This window comes from Rutilus rutilus, assembly GCF_951802725.1.
Source record: "Rutilus rutilus genome assembly, chromosome: 9".
NCBI classification, from domain to species: Eukaryota; Metazoa; Chordata; class Actinopteri; order Cypriniformes; family Leuciscidae; genus Rutilus; species Rutilus rutilus.
Window position 1 is genome coordinate 24,382,126 of NC_140223.1, and position 10,362 is coordinate 24,392,487.

Sequence of the window (10,362 nt, forward strand, 5' to 3'; positions counted from 1 at the left end):
GAGGGCAAGAGTGCGGTTCCACTGAAACTATTTCAGAGGCTCCTGGGGCATATGGCATCCGCAGCCGCAGTAACGTCGCTCGGTTTGCTTCATATGAGACCGCTTCGCGATCAAGTCCCGAGGTGGGCATGGCAACACGGCACGCTCCAAGTCCCAGTGACTTCGACCTGCCGTCAGACCTTCACCCCGTGGACGAACCTCAGTTTTCTATGGGCTGGAGTGCCCATAGAACGAGTTTCCTGGCATGTTGTTATATCAACAGATGCCTCCACAATGGGCTGGGGCGCCATGTGCAATGGACATGCTGCCGCGGGCTCCTGGACAAGACCCCAGCGCCTTTGGCATGTCAGTTGCCTCGAGTTGCAGGCTGTACGTCTCGCCCTGCACCGCTTCTGTGTGTTGCTCAGGGGTCAGCACGTATTAGTCCGATCAGACAATACCGCCACAGTAGCGTACATCAACCAACAAGGTGTCTGCGCTCCCGTCGTATGTCGCAACTCGCCCGCCACCTCCTCATATGGAGTCAGAAGCATCTGAGGTCGCTTCGAGCCATTTATATCCTGGGAGACATGAACCGTGCAGCCGATCTGTCTCGGTTTCGGCCTCTCGCTGGAGAATGGAGACTCCATCCCCAGTCGGTTCAGCTGATTTGGGATCAGTTCGGGGACGCACAGGTAGATCTGTTTGCCTCCCACGACTCGTTCCACTGCGATCTGTTTTATTCTCTGACCGAGGGCACGCTCGGCACGGATGCACTGGCGCACAGCTGGCCGCGGGGCCTCTGCAAGTATGCGTTTCCCCCAGTGAGCCTTCTTGCGCAGACTTTGCGCAAGATCAGGGAGGACGAGGAGCAGGTAATTTTGGTTGCCCCGTATTGGCACAACCGCACCTGGTTCCAAGAACTAGTACTCCTCGCGACAGCACCTCCCTGGCCAATTCCTCTGAGAAAGAACCTGCTTTCTCAGGGACGGGGCACCCTATGGCACCCTCGTCCCGATCTTTGAAATCTCCATGTGTGGTTCCTGGACGGGACAGGGCAGGTTTGAGTACCCTACCACCAGCGGTGGTGGCTACCATCACTTCTGCTAGAGCATCGTCCACGAGAAATGCCTATGCGTTGAAGTGGAACCTCTTCGTCAACTGGTGTTCTTCTAAACTTCAAGAACCCACGAAAGGCCCGATCAGTGTCGTGCTTTCCTTCCTGCAAGAAGGGTTGGAGCGAAGGCTGTCTCCCTTCACCCTGAAAGTGTATGGTGCCGCCATTGCCACACATCATGATGCAGTTGATGGTAAGTCCATTGGAAAGCACGACCTGATCATCAGTTTCCTGAGAGGATCGAGGAGACTGAATCCTCCTCGCCCTCCTCTCGATCCCTCTTGGGACCTCTCAGCAGTTTTAACTGCTCTGCAGAGTGCTCCCTTTGAGCCTCTGCAATCAGTGGAGCTTAAGTTCCTGTCAATGAAGACAGTGCTCCTGGTTGCATTGGCCTCCATCAAGAGGGTAGGGGACCTGCAGGCATTTTCGGTTGACGAAGCATGCCTGGAATTTGGACCGGCTAACTCTTACGTGATCCTGAGACCCCGGCCTGGATATGTGCCCAAGGTTCCCACCACACCCTTTCGAGACCAGGTGGTGAACCTGCAAGCGCTGCCCTCGGAGGAGGCAGACCCAGCCTTGGCGCTGCTCTGTCCAGTACACACCCTCCATGCTTACGTAGACAGAACGCAGTGTTTCAGGACTTCAGACCAGCTCTTTGTCTGTCATGATGGGAAGCTAAAGGGAAAGGCTCTCTCCAAGCAAAGGTTGTCTCACTGGATAGTGGACGCCATTGCTTTGGCTTACCAGCAGCAAGGTCGACCATGCCCCCTTGGTGTGACGGCCCACTCCACCCGGAGTGTGGCATCCTCTTGGGCTCTAGCGCATGGCGCCTCGCTAACAGACATCTGTAGAGCTGCAGGCTGGGCGACACCTAACACAGCCTCTGGGCGACCCCCACGTGTGTAGTCCACTGTAAGCCTCTCTGAGCATGTGTCTTTCCCTCAGCAAGCCACCTTGCCACCCCTGGGTTTGAAATATTCCACCTGCGGCTGGACACCCCAGTGATTCTCAATATGCAGCCCCCTGGGGTCATGTGTATTCCAAGTTCCCCCCTTCGGGCTGGGCATAATTGCATATTTCCACTGATATATGCTTCCCAGTGTACCTTGGTACCTTGGCATAATTCCAGCAGCCATTAAAAACTGTCCCTTTCATGTTAATGTTGTTTTTTCATTGTTTACATGTTTAAATATTCTGAGAATGCATAGTTTAGTTATAATGTTTAATGTTTAAACTGCAATAAATGCATTAAAACGTTTTTTTTTTGTTTTTTTGGCAGTCATTTTGTTTTTATTGTTTATGCCAAAACAGTGATGTTTACAACTTGTTATACGGCAGAAATGGATTCAGCACCTAAAAATCATATAGAAACAACACTTGAAGTACTTTTCCTCAAAAATGCCTACTGCATCTTATCCAGGGCTATTTATCTATTTTGGGACTCGACTATTGGTAAAGTACAACAATTTAACACTTTTTGATTAGATTAGGATGATTAGAAACATTAAAGTTTTTAAAATACTTTATAAAGTAATCATTTCATAGTTAATCTCCAAAGTAATGTAGAAACAACATAAAGACAGTATATTTTAAAAACTTGTTTAATGGCATCTTTTCATGAATGAAGGCCAGTGTCACTGATACTAATACTGCTACTGATGCCAATTTTAAACATTATAGCCATTCAACATTACCGTGTAATTGAAAGCTTTTCATTTTAACATTTATTAGGCTCCCAAACTTAAAACAATCTTCACATAAACCCATAATAATTGTCATATTTACCTGTACCCTTCCTACCTGTCTAAAGGCCCTTGCACACTGAGTCCGAAATTATCGCATGCGTTTTTTCGCTTTCGTGATTCGGTGGCTCTGAATTGTCAAAACACCATTCAAAATGCTTGCTACGGATGCGAAAAAACGCAGAAAATCTAACCTGATTCGATTTTTTTTTGACGGACGAAAGTTTCGGAGGCAGTGTACAAGCGTAATTGACATAACGTGAGGTCGTATTTATTTTTTTAACGTGCGAAAATTTCGTACGCGAATTTCGGACTCAGTGTGCAAAGGCCTTAACAGGTAGGAAATATACCAAAATTTTGAATATAATTAAGAATAAAGTTATCAAACACTCTGCACTGCATAAATTATAAATTAAATATATATATTAATGCTTATTAAAGCTACAAAAGTTCTTTAGTCAAGAGAGTGATTTTCTCTGTTACCTTTGTTCTTTGATTAACATTAATGACAGACAGCATTATAATGACTGCTGTCACTTTAAGATGTGCCGCTGCTGCACATGATGCGGATTTTATACGCGTCCCATTTTATAAAATGCGTCCCTCACAACTCTTTACATTCATTTAAGATTTTATTTAAATACTCAATACATTTTCAGTACAATACAATACAATACAATTTGATTTGTATAGCACATTTAAAAACAACTGGCGTTGACCAAAGTGCTTAACAAGGCCAATAAGGGTAGACAATACAAGCACAAAACCAACAAAGATACGGACAAAAAAAGAAAAAGAAAAAGTCGGACACATCAGGGTATATTAAAAGCTAGTGAAAAGAGATGCGTTTTCAGAGAAGTTTTAAAAAGTCTCAAAGTTTGGGCAGATCTGATATTGGGGGGTAGGCTATTCCATAGCTTGGGTCCATAAGCTGCGAAAGCACGGTCGCCCCTATTTTTTAATCTGGTCCTGGGGACAGAAAGTAAGTTCGCGTCCCCCGATCTTAGTGATCTTGACTTAATATTTGGATGAAGCAATTCAGATAGATACTGGGGAGCTAAGTTCTGTATAGATTTAAAAACAAAGAGCAAAACTTTCAAATCTATTCGAAATTTAATTGGTAGCCAATGAAGCGAGATCAGAACCGGTGTAATATGTTCAAATTTACGTTTTCCTTTGAGAAGGCATGCAGCTGCATTTTGGACTATTTGTAGATGGGTGATGTGTTTCTGAGGAATCCCGATATATAAAGAATTACAATAGTCCAATCTGGATGTTACGAAAGCATGCATAGCTATCTCAAAGTGCTTACCAGACAAAAATGGTTTAACCTTAGCTAAGAGACGGAGGTGAAAGAAGCAGGACTTTACCACCGCACTTATCTGCTTTTCAAGGGTAATGTTGTTATCAATCCAGACCCCCAGATTCCGAATACAGGTGGTACTGTAGGGTGACAACGTTTTAAGGTCACAAACATGTGTACTACGATCACTGGGGCCAAACACGATAATTTCCGTCTTGTTTTCATTCAGACTCAAAAAGTTACCAGTAAGCCATAATTTCAGGTCATCTATACAGTCCAGTAGTGGCTTTAAAGCAGACTTGTCGTCACGCTTTAGAGGCATGTAAATTTGGGTATCATCGGCATACAGGTGAAAAGAAATCCCATGTTTAGTTAAAATAGAACCTAAAGGTAACATATACAAATGAATAGTTCTGGCCCAAGGATAGAACCCTGTGGAACGCCAAACCCAAGTTTCATTTTGGATGAGCACTGTTTCCCGATAAGAACAGAGTAGCTTCTGTTAGACAAATATGAGCGGAACCATTTCAACACCATGCCCCTAAAACCTGTACATGCTTCAAGACGAGAGATTAAAATATCATGGTCGACCAGGTCAAAAGCAGAGCTAAGGTCTAAAAGGACGAGAGCTACAGATTGCCCTGTGTCAGTACTGAGCAGAACATCATTCATGACTCATAGAAGTGCAGATTCTGTACTATGACGTAATTTAAAACCAGACTGAAATTTCTCGTAGATCAGACTATCAGCTAAAAAAGACTGGAGTTGGATCAGAATCACTTTTTCTAAAATTTTAGAAATAAAGGGTAAATTTGAAATGGGGCGGTAGTTGCTTAGAATTTATGAATCCAAGCTAGCTCTTTTAAGTTTCGGCAAGACCGAGGCATGACCGAGACATTTGTTGATAATAGACAACAAATCGGAACCGATAGCACATACAACCTGCTTAAAAAATTACGTTAGTAACCGAGTAGTTCCCGAGTAGTTCTCTGTGCTAACTTCGCTCTACCGTGACCAAAGCACATGTATGAATTACAAGGGAAGCATGATCCTAATATAAGCCAGTAAAACAGTCTTTATATATTGGATAACTAGAAACTTTAGTTCATGGTATAAGGGATACATAGTGGCCAGCTAAAGCAGCGCCAGGTGTGTATGAACCCTAAGACTTTGTGGGGGTGCTTAACACTTTTACACTGAGAGAACCTTGGCCTGTAAGGCGGGTACCTCCAAGTTATAAAACTTCACAAATGTGGAAGGCGAGGCCCAGCCAGCCGCCGCACAAATGTCCTCAATGGGTATTCCACTGCACCAGGCCCACGAAGAGGCCATGCCTCTCGTGGAGTGAGCTCTGACGCCCAAGGGGCAAGGAAGGCCCTTGGACTTATAAGCTAGCGTGATAGCATCTACTATCCAGCGCGACAGTCTTTGCTTTGTAACAGCCAAACCCTTAGTGTGGCCGCCAAAGCTTATGAGGAGCTGTTCTGACTGCCTAAATGGGGCAGAGCGCTCCAGATAAATCCTGAGAGCCCTTACAGGGCAGAGTAAATGCGCATCACTCTCATCATCTGGTGAGGAGAAAGCCTCTAGGGAAATGACCTGTGCTCTAAATGGAGTGGAGAGCACTTTAGGGATATAACCGTGCCTCGATTTAAGGACGACTTTAGAGTCGTTTGGCCCGAATTCCAGGCTCATGGATAGCGCTTGTAGGTCACCTACCCGCTTGACTGAGGCAGGCGCCAGCAGAAAAGCAATTTTGAATGAGAGCGACTTCAGGTCCACTGACCGAAGCGGCTCGAATGGGGGACCTTTCATGGCTTCCAGGACCTTAGAGAGATCCCAGATAGGCACAGACGGGGGGTGCGGAGGGTTTAACCTCCTAGCGCCCTTGAGAAAACGCACAATGAGTTAGTTTCTTCCCAGCGTTTTGTCGGCTATCGGAGTGTGAAATGCTGTTATGGCTGCCACATAGACTTTGTGCGTGGAGGGGGTGCGCCCCGCATCCAGCAGCTCTTGCAAAAATGTGAGCACACTTGGTACTTCACATGCCTGAGGGTCTACGTTTTGTGCAGCGCACCAGCCAGGAAACACCGCCCATTTCTGAGCATACAGGCGCCTCGTTGAGGGCGCTCTCGCCTCTGAAATGATTTTCAGCACCTTATCCGGGAGATGCCCGGGTACCCATTAAGGGGCCATGCGTGGAGGGCCCATAAATCTGGACGGGGGTGCGAAATCGTTCTGTTCGCCTGTGTGAGGAGGTCTTTCCTCAGTGAAATCGGCCATGGGGCTGTTTCCAGCATCTGTAAAAGCTCTGGGTACCAACACTGGGTTCTCCAGAGTGGGGCTATTAACAGCACTGCACATCTGCACTCCCTGATCCTTTCGATGACCTGTGGTAGCATCATGACAGGAGGGAATGCGTACAGAGGGCGGCTCGGCCAGTAGTGGGTGAGCGCGTCCCTGTTCTTCGTAAAAAATATTTGGCAGTGAGCGTTGTCTTCTGAGGCGAAGAGGTCGACCTCCGCCCTGCCGAAGACATGCCACAGCAGCTGAACCGTTTGTGGGTGAAGAGGTCATTCCCCTGGGAGAATGTTGCGTCTGGATAACATATCCGCACCCTGGTTCAGAACGCCTGGTACATGCGCCGCCTTCAGCAAGCGCAGGTTGATGTAGTGGCCATGTAGTGCAGGTTGTGTGACCTGAGACCACCCTGGCGGTTTATGTACTTCACCACTGCCCTGTTGTCCGTCCGGACCAGGACGTGTGGTCTTTTAAGTATGGGAGAAAGGCTTTTAAAGCTAAGGCTACCGCCTCTAGACAGTTTATATGTAGGCGCTTCTCCAGGTCTGACCATAGACCAGAGACAGGCCTGCCTTCGTAAAGGGCCCCCCAGCCTAAGCTGGAGGCATCTGTCGAGATTGTTTTTCTCCTCGAGATCACACCAAATCTCATGCCAGACCGATACCAGTCGGTCGCTTTCCAGGGAGTTAGGGCTTTAATGCAGCCGTGACTCGCTCTGATTCGTAAGTGACCAGATCGCCACATGTGAGCTGGGACCCATGGTTTTAGCCAGCGCTGAAGAGGACGCATTCGCAGCAGCCCTAGCTGGAGTACTGGTGAGGCGAAGCCATGAGACCCAGCATCTTCTGGAATTTCTTGAGTGGAGCGTGAGCGCCCGCCCTGAAAGATGTTGCTAGGCACCGAACAGACAGCGCGCACGCCTCTTTTGGGGGACGAGGAAGTAGCGGCTGTAAAAGCCTGACTCGCTCCGTGACATAGGAACTGTTTCAACAGCCCCTTTTCTCAACAGTTTTGACACTTCGGTACGGAGAACATGGGCCACGTCCTGTTCGACCGTTGTTTCGACCTTGGCTCGAAAGCGCGGAGGTCTGCGAGCAAACTGGAATGAGTAACCTCGTTTTATTATGTTCAACACCCAAGTCGATATTTCGGGGATAGCCTCCCAGGCTTTGGCCCTCGTAGCTAGGGGTTGAATGAATACAGGGGCCGGGTCGCTGTGAGATAGGGGCCCAGCCGCTTGACTGTATAGTGTTTCCCCACCCGTGTGAACGGCGCTCATGCACAGGGGCGCGCATCTCAGGGAGCGCGAGCCCTCTATAGTGTCTATGGCGTGGGCTTTCACATATAGTGGTGCGTTCATAGCAGCGGGCACACGGTCTATGTTTATTACCCTCTTTTCCCTGATAGGGGAAAAAGATGACACCATGTTGGAAGTGCTTGTGTGTAGGGGCGCGCACATTATAATGGGCACCTGAACTACATGGGCAGCGTGAGCTGGCGGGGGGCTTGAGACTGTATGTACAGTGTTTGAAACTGTATGAACAGTGTTTGAGACTGTATGCACAGTGTTTGAGTGTGGAGGTGCAGACCTTGTGGTGGGCACATCTTCTACGTCTGTTAAATTCGCAGCCTGTGGTGGCGAATTGGTAACTGTGGGGACAGTGCTTGTGTGCAGGTGTGTGAACTTTATAGCGGGCACATGACCTACATATGACACATGGAGAAAAGAGCTCTTTTCTTGTTTTATTTGTGTCGCCGTAAAAACGGCGTTTGGTTGCAGGCGAGCGTGCTGCGCAGCAGACTCATTTGCTGCTGATTTTACATTTCCAGCCGCCTGTGAGGGAACTGGAAAATGTCTGGGGAATTTTAGAGAAACCGGCGGCGCTGGCTTGGGCTGCTGAGGAGGAGGCTTCCTCCTATTCTGATGACTCAAAGCCGAACTGGAGCACTTGGGGAGGAAGTGGCGCATCGCCTGCGATGCTTTCTGCGCCTCCGTGTAGCGTTCAGCGAAGCTCTTGACAGCCGGGCCAAAGTGACCGGAAGAAGAGATGGGAGAGTCCAGGAAAGCAGCCCTGTCTGCCTCTTTCATGTCCGTGAGGTTCAACCATAGGTGCCGCTCGAGCACCGTTAGGTTGGCCATGCTCCAACCGATAGCATGGGCTGTGGATTTTGTAGCTCGCAGGGCAAGGTCGGTGGCGCTGCGTAAGTCCTTAAAAGCGTCCGAATCAGGTCCAGACTCGTCCAGGGAACAGAGAAGTTTGGCCTGGAAGACTTGTAGCACAGCCATCGTATGAAGCGCTGACGCTGCTTGCCCGGCGGCGGCGTAAGCGCAACCAGCGAGGGCGGATGTAGCACGGCAAGGCTTGGGGGGATGTGAAGCCTTAGTCTTCCATCCCGCGGCGGTAGATGGACATAGGTGGGCGGCCACCGCCTCTTCGAGGGGGGGATCGCCTCGTAGCCTCACTCTTTAGTGCCGTTGACATTGGAGAGCGCAGAAGAGAAAGAGGGCTTAATGCGAGCTGAGTGCGGAGCCTTCCACGACTTAGTAAGCTCATCGTGGACTTCGGGGAAGAAGGGAGCGGGCCTCTGCTGGGGGGTCCATTCATCGAGCCTGCTGCGTGATGGTTGCTCGGGTGGAGACCAGTCAAGCCCGAGGTCTGCCACAGCCTTAGTGAGCACGCAAAGAAGCTCAGAATTGACGTTGGCTCTCACGCTGGCGAGCCGAGCCCGCAGGGTGGAAAGGTCCATGTCGTCACATTCAGGGCAGCCGCCCTTAGCGAGTGCAGCTTCGGCATGGTCGCGGCCCAGGCAGGATGTGCACAGAATGTGGCAGTCTCCACCGACGAGTGGGCCTCTACACGAGGTGCAGGTGGTACGAGGCATTTGCAACAACGCCTTCGAAATCTACTCTTTTAGAGTGTGAATGCAGCAGCGAACACACGTGAAAGGCAGTAAAAAGGATACGCACGCCGGATGGCACAGCGACGCGGCTTGCTGAAGGTGGCGAAGAAGCCGGCGTCCTCAGAAGCTCTATCCCGCTGAATGGCGTTTCGACGGCGGCTGGATGCTTCCGTATTCCGGAGGTCAGCGAAGTGGAGAAGTCGCTAAAGGAGTAAAAATCTGGAGCACCTGGGCGAGACACGCCAATATATAGCCTCTGACCACACCCATACTGGCGGGCTATGACGCGCCAGGGCGGCAAGTGTCCCGATTGGTTCTCGCGTCAAAGCCGCCTCGCCATAGGTTCGTGCAGTTGGCGCAGCACAGCCAATGACCGCTCTCACGCTCAGTTGTGCTTGCTGTGCAGCTGCAATGTGTTTTAAAAAGTTTGCTTCAATATTCTCGAGAAAAGGAGGTTTTCCCATTGCGTAAGTTAGTCTTACACAATACGAGAGACCTCTCGAAAGGGAACAATAGTCAAAAAATGGCAGCAGCTGTTTGTATGAAACAAGAGAGAGCGAGTCCACAATACTGGATGGCATACTTAAATAACTGTGCACAAAATATTGATTCGACTGAGTTTTAATATTTTATTAGCTCACCAAACGCAAAACCTCCACAAAGAAAAAACGTTCCTGACTTCAGTGACCCGGATGAGCCTGTGTTATCTGTTTTGAGCGGGTGTTATCTTGGAATAACAAACCGCTGGATGGCCCAATTGACCAATCAGAATCAAGTATTCCACAGAGTGTAATAAGCAGATGTAATGTTAGAGAACTAACAACAGATGGCGCTAATGTAACAAGATTATTACGCTCCTCAAACACTGTGATACTTAGCCTGTTTTAGGGGGGTACTCTCAAGGAGTTTTTAAAGCCCCCAAAACATTTCATTAATGTATTTATTAGAGCAACTATGGGTAAAACCTATCAAAATAATGTTATTTTTGGTCAAGTTTAGCTAAAAGTAAAGCCCCC